The sequence below is a fragment of the Labeo rohita genome, chromosome 7, assembly GCF_022985175.1.
Source record: "Labeo rohita strain BAU-BD-2019 chromosome 7, IGBB_LRoh.1.0, whole genome shotgun sequence".
NCBI classification, from domain to species: Eukaryota; Metazoa; Chordata; class Actinopteri; order Cypriniformes; family Cyprinidae; genus Labeo; species Labeo rohita.
Window position 1 is genome coordinate 25453376 of NC_066875.1, and position 8566 is coordinate 25461941.

The window sequence follows — 8566 nt, forward strand, 5'->3', positions numbered from 1 at the left end:
TAAAGAGTAAGTAGTAAGGTAGTAAACAAAACCGTGCCTTAATAAAAAAAATGTTATTCTGTAAAAGCTTTAAAATATAGCTTTGAAATTGGTGTGTGTGCCAGTGAGTAGTACTATTAAAAAGTATTGAATGTACCTGTAAATAGAATCAAGCATCTAGAGATATTTTTTATGTCTTTAAGAGAGAGATGCAGTTAAAATGAAGCAGTGATTAGGTTATGTAAAATGCATAAACAACAACAGCGCAAACTGAATATCAAATATCTAGATGGTAGCCAACGTTCCATCTGCCTTTAACACAGTTATTGTGACTCGAGTTGAACAGCTACTAAAGGAACCTAATTTGATTATTCAAACAGAAGACACCCAGATATATTTGACTCTGGACCACAAAACCAGACTTAAGTAGCATGGGTATATTTGTAGCAATAGCCGAAAATATGCTGTATGGGTCAAAATGATTGATCTTTCTTTTATGCCAAAAATCATTAGGATTTTCTTCACGTGTGTGAAGTAAAGATCATGTTCCATGAAGATATTTTGTAAATTTAATTTTTGATGAGTAATATGCATTGCTAAGAACTTCATTTGGACAGCAATTTTCTCAATATTTAGATTTTATTTTTTTTGGCACCCTTAAATTCCAGATTTTCAAATAGCTGTATCTTGGCCAAATATTGTCCTATCCTAACAAACCAAACATCAATGGAAAGCATTAAAAGGGAATTTATTAAATCTCATCGCAGTATTCATGAAACCCTGAATGTTTTTTATGAGGATAGTTATTCAGATTCATCCTTGGTTCTCTACAGTTTGGGCACATCTTGAGTTTTAGTAATAAAATCGAGGAACAGTTTGCTTATATATATTTACAATTATTTATATTTACGCTAAATACTCTGCTCTCTTGAATGCTTGATTCTGATTGGTCAGTTGTGGCATTCTGGGGTCATATAGTTTGATATAATGACCGCTTAACTGTAGAGGCTAATTGACCATTTCCCCAGCAACTCATTTGTTTCACAGCTCTGCTAATTTCATGGCTCTCGATTGACTCCGCAGTCTCTTATTTTGCATAATAAAGTCATTTTAACTAAACTGCATGCTTCATGTCTATTTATTTTGTGTCATAAAATTATCCACTTCAAGGTGATTAAAAACTGGGGATGACTGGTGACAAGGTGATTAAAAACAAGATTTTGTTTGGTTACAGTGCCATTCTAATTTTGCCAAATTTTGCACTAGGCTTTAGTAAGACTGCGGTAACCACATAAGAGATACTATAATAGAATCATAACAGGCTCTGGCAGCTTATTTGTTTAATTATTAAGGGACCTGTCACACAGAATAAAGGTAAAGGGAAAAGTCAACAAAATAGCAGTTCCACCTACCCGTCGTTGTATATTTGATCAAAGAAACAGTTCAATATTTTTTTGTTGCAAGAACCTTTAAAGTGCCTAAGAACTGTGTTTGCGATGCCAAAAACCCCTCAGCGCAGATAGCGTGTGTGAAGAACCGTGTTTTGTGTAGGGTTCTCTGAGCGGTAATGGTTCCAGCGAGGACCATTTGTCATCCAAAGCACCTTTTTTTTTAAGAGTGTATATTTGCATAATTGTATCTTCTCCTACAATACGCTGGAATGTTATATGCTCAGCTGAAGAGCATGAAAGGGGTCACAATTTCAGCTTTATGGCTTTTAAAAACAATTTTGGTTGTTTTTTGCTGCCAGCAAATGATTGCTATAAAAAGCCCAGCTGAAAGGATGTTTTGCATGTCCTTCTCTCTTAGACACTTAACTGTGTTCTTGTTCATCGGAAAAAGGATGTTCATCATTGCATTACATTAGCTTAAGTTTCCATTTAGATACCACTGCTTTGTTTTTGATTAGTTTAATTATTTCTCTCTCACACACACACAAACACACACTACTCTTTCTCTCTCACATCTAATCACCTGCTCTGATACCTCTCTGTCTTTTGTTGGTGAATAATGATCCTAATACAAACACACACCTCTTAAGCAGAGAACACACTGCACTTAGAGCCACTGAGAGTGTTATATAATAACTTAAATGGGTGGAAATATAAAAAGTGGAGCGAGAGCATAGAGAGAAGCAGAAGAGGGTGAGATGTAGAACGCTGTGGCTGTACATAATGCCTATCTTTCTCTACAATATTCAAATGAGAACACAAGCGTGTACATGCATGAATGCGTCCTACAGTATGTTAGTATTCCAGTGGCAGGCAGGACGGCTCATTTTCATTGTGAGCGAACTGCAGCTCCATAGCGAAACTAATTGGACATTAAAGTTTGGAAAAGTTTTCCTAGCATTGCCACCTTCAGACTAAAAATGTATGCTATAATTCTTTTCTGCTTTTAACAATGAAACTAAATAGACACGCTAGCTATTATGGGTTGAGAGGAGGAGAAAGTGGTCCTTTCTGTAAGTCATCTGTTTTTTGTTTCATTAAAAAAAAGTTTAAAAACAGAAGGCAAGCAGCATTATGAAGAATTTTCTTTTTGTCTTTCTTTTAGTAGTACAAAGGGGCACACACACTTTAAAAATGGTGGGTTAAAAACAACCATTTCCAGCGCTGGGTAAATACTGGACAGAACACATTATTTTATCCCAGCTTGTTGGTTTGTATACATTAACCCATTTGCTGGGGTGTTTTTTGACATAGTGCTGGGTTAGTCAACCTATTGGAGGTTTTTTTAAATAATAAAAATGCACTCTAAAATCTGTTTTATATATAGGACAAGAACAGTTTATATATAATATTTTCAATGTCAAGTCAGTCTTACAATCATAAAATCTTCAAAAACATTCAAAAACAAAGGTTTTAGAATGTGACAGGAGCAGCAAGAGCAGCCAGTGGGAATCTGTGGGAAGAAAGCTGCTATCAATAGGCTGTTCCAGTTAAAGGAGAAGTTCACTTTCAGAACAAAAACGTACAGATAATGTACTCACCCCCTTGTCATCCAAGATGTTCACGTCTTTCCTTCTTCAGTCGTAAAGAAATTATGTTTTTTAAGGAAAACATTTCAGGATTTCTCTCCATAGTGGACTTCCATGGTGCCCTAGGGCTCTAAACGATCCCAGCCAAGGAACAAGGATCTTATCTAGTGAAACGATCGGTTGTTTTCTAAACAATTTATATATTTTTTTAACCTCAAATGCTCGTCTTGTCTAGCTCTTCATGTGTATTCCTGTTCATAGTTAGGGTATGTCAAAAAACTTCCATCTCATTTCTTCTCCAACTTCAAAATCGTCCTACACATCGCTGTTTTACCATTTTTTTAAAGGCCGGTTGATCTTCTTTGCACTTTGACTTTGTAAACACTGGGTCTGTACTTCTGCAGCGATGTAGGACAATTTTGAAGTTGAAGAAGAAAGTAAGATGGGAGTTTTTTTGACATACCCTAACTGTTTTGAACCAAAATACAAGACGACCATATGAGGTTAAAAAAATATATAAACTCATTTAACTCATTTAAAAAAAAAAAGACCCTTCTTCCTCCACTGGGATTGTTTAGAGCCCTTTGAAGCTGCATTTAAACTACATTTTGGAAACTACATAATTTCTTTATGACTGAAGAAAGAAAGATGTGAACATCTTGGATGACAAGGGGGTGAGTAAATTATCTGTAAAGTTTTGTTCTGGAAGAGAACTTCTCCTTTAATTAAATTACTTATATTCATGTCTGAAAAGTTGCATCAAAAACAGCTTTATCTTGTCAGTCAGACATTTAAGTTTCAAACTGTCAAATGCACAGTGTAACAAGGGTTGCAAGGTTTTCACAACAAAACCTGCCCCAACTGCCACTTAAACTACATTTCATTTGGCAGGGTTCCCCTGATAAAATTAGCATTTCATGGGCTAAATATCACGTTATTGGGGTCGCTTCAACCCGCAGACACGAAAAACAACCCGTGGCAACAGGATTAATGAAGAATTCTATGGGAAAACTGCAGAGTTGGCAATACTGAGCGCAACCACAGCTGAAAAAACGTCCCACTAGATCAGTAATGCTTTTTTTTTAGTCAGTGGAGCTCACGGAAACTTGTTACATATTACTACTACTCAAAACTAGCCCAAAACTTGCCCAGTCGTTTTTTTAGGGGGCCCCCCAGTAAAAATTGTGTTCCGGGGGGTAAAATACTAATTTTTTGCTGGGCTTCCCCTGATACAATTCGCATTCTACACTGTAAAAAAACAATTTGCTGAGTCAACTTAAAATAATTTATAACCTGGCTGCCTTAAAATTTTAAGTTCAGTCAACTCAAAAAAAGTTTATTCAACTTGAAATGTTAAATTATACTAAGTGACAACTTAGATATTTGAGTTGAATCAACTTAAAATTTGAAGGCAGCTGGGTTACTTACCCATCTGTTAAGTTTAGCAAACACAAATATCTAAGTTGTTACTTACTACAACTTAACATTTCAAGTTGACTAAACTTATTTTAGTCGACTGAACTTAAAATTTTAAGGCAGCAAGGTATCAAATTATTTTAAGCTGACTCAACAAATTGTGTTTTTTTATTTTTTACAATGTAGGGGCTAAATATGATGTTATTGGGATGCTTCAACATGCAGACATGAAAAACAACTCGCATCAACAGTGCTAAAGTAACCCAATTCCGTGGGAAAACCACAGACTTGGTAACACTGATTGTGGCACCAGCTTTGAGTTTGCTTTGAGTGTACATCCGGTAAATACAGTGTTTTTGAAAGGCTACCATTCCAACCAGATGCTAGCTGCGACATACATTTAAATATTTAAGAAAAATGTAAGACTACAGACGTTTTTCTATTTGAATAGTAATAATTTGACAGGAATATAATGTAATGCAAATCTTAATTTGATTCAGGAAGTTTCAAGTCAAGTTTTCTCTCTGGACAGAACACAAAATGGACGATAAGAAATATATCCAGTTTTACACGGTTTGCCACAGACTACCCAACACTGGCTTACAATGACCCAGCGCAAAAAAAAAAGGAAAAATAACCCAATAAAATGACCCAGCAGGCTGAACCCAGCATTTGGGTTAAAAATAACCCAGCATTTTTTATAGTGTACAGTAGTTATTACTTCAAAGAAGCCTGCCAATTAATTCAATTTAGAGAGCGAGAGAGATCTATATTGAATTCAATCTGTTTTTCTAAATCAGTACTGCCTTACTCTCAGGCCTAATAAACCTCTCTCTGAATCAAACACTAGTGCCACTCATGGCACATTTAAGTCGGTAGTGACTCTTTCAGTTTACGGTTTTGGTTTAGATCAACCACATAAAGTTAGAGGGGTACTTGAAAGAGCTTTTATTACCTTGATAAACATTAACAGAAAAAGCCAGCAGGAAAACTGAGAAAAAAAGTAATTTACTTTGTCAGCAATTCAGTTAGCTATTGCAAATCAGTTTTATTATCAGTAGTTTTACTGAGACAGGCTCTGCCTTGAGCCTGCAGCTTCAATAATTCTACAGAACGTGCACAAGAATCCCAGATACAATGAATCAGTGTCAACTAAACCAAACTCAACGTAATCTCATGCTCATGTAATCTAGATTTAACAACACCAGATTCAGCAATTCTAAAATTAACAAAGCAAGACTGAACTGATGCAGGCTGAACTCAGCAGCAGTGCTATATCTCATCCATCTCATTTGAAAGCGGTGGGTGAGCAAGTGAAGTAAAACAGAATTTGTTATGCGTGTCTGTGATGTATGAGCTTAATGAGCCTATCATTTGACTTGTTAGAAAACGTATGGACATCTATTCCTGACTCGAACTGGTTTCTCACACCAGCATGAGTCAGTGGCTGTTCATTATAATCTTATTCTACCTGTCTTTTTGTTGTTGTTCCCTACTAGATGGGGGCATTTCACTAAACATCCAATGAACCAAAATAAAACATAAGACAAAATAAAGATTTGTTAAATAACTGTGTCTCAGTAGTAGGCCTATTAGTTTTAGCAAAGGGTTTTTGGTTAAGTTTTAGTTTTTGAAGCATTGTACTTTGATATTTGCTATTCTGTTTAAGTTCAGTGATCTCTGTCCTGCTGTACTCAGATCATCAAGCTAAGTATTCACACTGAACTAATGAGAGACCAGAGCGTATTACTGCTACTATACACACAGTGATTTAGTTGAGACATCTTCTCATGTCCACACAGGAGTGCTGGTCTGCCTCACCTCATTAACAACTCCCTCAGATCTTATTCCCTACCCTGTGGTCTGTTTGCATGAGAGAATTTTCCCTTCTGATATTATAGACTTCACAGTGAAACCTGCACATATGCTTCTGCAATGTCTTCTTTATGGCCTTGACTATAATGAATCAAATGTAATTGAATTGAAATGAAATTTAACTTCATTAAACAAACACAAGCATAAGCCATGTAGACAGAGGCAAAATCTCTTTTACTGGCTTGATCTGTTTGTTCTGCTGAAAAATAACCAGCTAAATTCAGTCTATGCTGGTCTTAGCTAGATTCCTAAAAGCAGCTCAGGCCAGCCAACCAGTCAACTATTATTTTATTTTATTTTATTTTATTTTATTTTATTTTATTTTATTTTATTTTATTTTATTTTATTTTATTTTATTTTATTTTATTTTATTTCATTTTTCAGTTTTTAATGTTTAGTAAAGACCAGGGCAAATAATTAGGTCACATTATTTAAGGCTATGTAAATTATTTATTTAATATTTTATATTAGCTATTTTTTGTTTTGTTTGTTTGATTGTTTTTATTGTTAATTAATTAATTAATTAATTATTGAAGTGATTTTAAACATCTATCTTTCCATATTTTTATCTTCTGGCTTTTTAGTACCGGTGACAACATAATTTACAACTGTTATTGTACATTTACCTGCAGGTTAATTTGAATTATAGTACAGGGCTGTTGAATGCTAAAATCTGATTGGCTGATGAACGTTCTAAGGCAGGGGTGGGGAACCTCGATCCTGGAGGGCCAGTGTCCCTGCAAACAACTTGTATCCTGAAGGCCTTGATTCGCTTGTTCAGGTGTGTTTGATTAGGGTTGGAGCTAAACTCTGCATGGACACCGGCCCTGCAGGATCAAGGTTCCCCATCCCTGTTCTAAGGTGTGTAATTATTTTCAGGGAAACGCATGGCAAAAGTAGTTCCAGGCAGGTCTTGACCAGGTCAAGAAAAAAAAATAGTTCCAGGCAGGTCTTGAAGGTCATTACAGCCTAAAACAGCAAAAGAACCAAAACCCATGCCAACACTGACCAATTAAATAAATATAGTAAACAACGAGATAAAAACAACAAATTATTTCCTTGTTTTTGCCACAAAATTACGTTTCGTTGTGTATGGAAAGCACATAGGATACTCTTTTTCTCCCACTCTATCTCCCTTATAAACTCACACACATACAGCACGGACACACACACACCTCAAGTGTGCATTATGTTCTCATAATTTAACAGCCAGTCATCAGTTATTCCTTACGTAATCTACAAGATATCCTTGCACTATTTGACAGTTTGTGCCCATTCAGTTTAAGATCAGTTAACAAGAACATACACTATTTTCGATTTATGTCTTGTATGCATGTGTAAGAGAGCTCATGCATTCTTGCACATGGATTTGAGAGCAGAGGAATGTCACTGTAAAGTTTCCATTCTCTTTCCTGAATCCCTCACTATCGTTTTGTTCCTATGCCCTCTCTCTCCTCTCATCACTCCTCCTCTCTTTCCGTCTCAAAGCCGGTGGAGCATGCAGTCTTTATTCTTGCACCTGAGTGAGTGAATGTGTGTGTGTTTCCAGAATTTTACAAGGATTGACTTAATCAGGCCAACAGTGTTTAGAGGTCCCAAATCTCTCCACATGGCCCTGAGCACCGATTCCCCATTTTAAGGAACACATGCATCAACACACATGTGCAATCAACCATTAAGTATGAACTGAACAAGCATCTCTTACAGTGTCACATCGCTTATCAGATAACAAAGATTTCCATTGTCCCCTGTAAACCACACTTCTTATTCATAATATCGTGAGACTGTCTGTAGTAATTACAATAACTGGCCTTATTCACAACAAACTCTTTTCTGTCCTGTTTTGCCATATCCACCTTATTCTTCAGTGCAGAAATAAGCGTATGGGCGAGACTTCCAGTTCATTAGCCGCTGTGGGGAAATGATGAGAAGAATAACAACTTGCAGTAAATGGTTAAACTGTTTGCACTACAAATCAGTGTGATCATAATTAAGATAACACATTAAAGGAATATGGTAAGACACACCAATTTGCAATATCAAGCAGCAAAACAAGCTGTTTTGTACAGGTAAAAATAGCTGAAGGTGGATGAGACCAAAGCCAGACCCATTAAGTTTACAAATGGCCACTCTTACAGGAAAAATAAGGTGGACAGAAACCTACTCTTTTTTCTTTTTTTTTTTTAAACTATACCATTTTGAACCAGTTTTTGCTTTGAGTACAAACTGGTTGAAAGAAGAAAAAGAAGGAAACATTTTTGAGCACCCCAGGGAAGAGTTGTTGAAGCTCCTAAGACTTGAAAGCCTTACAAAAGA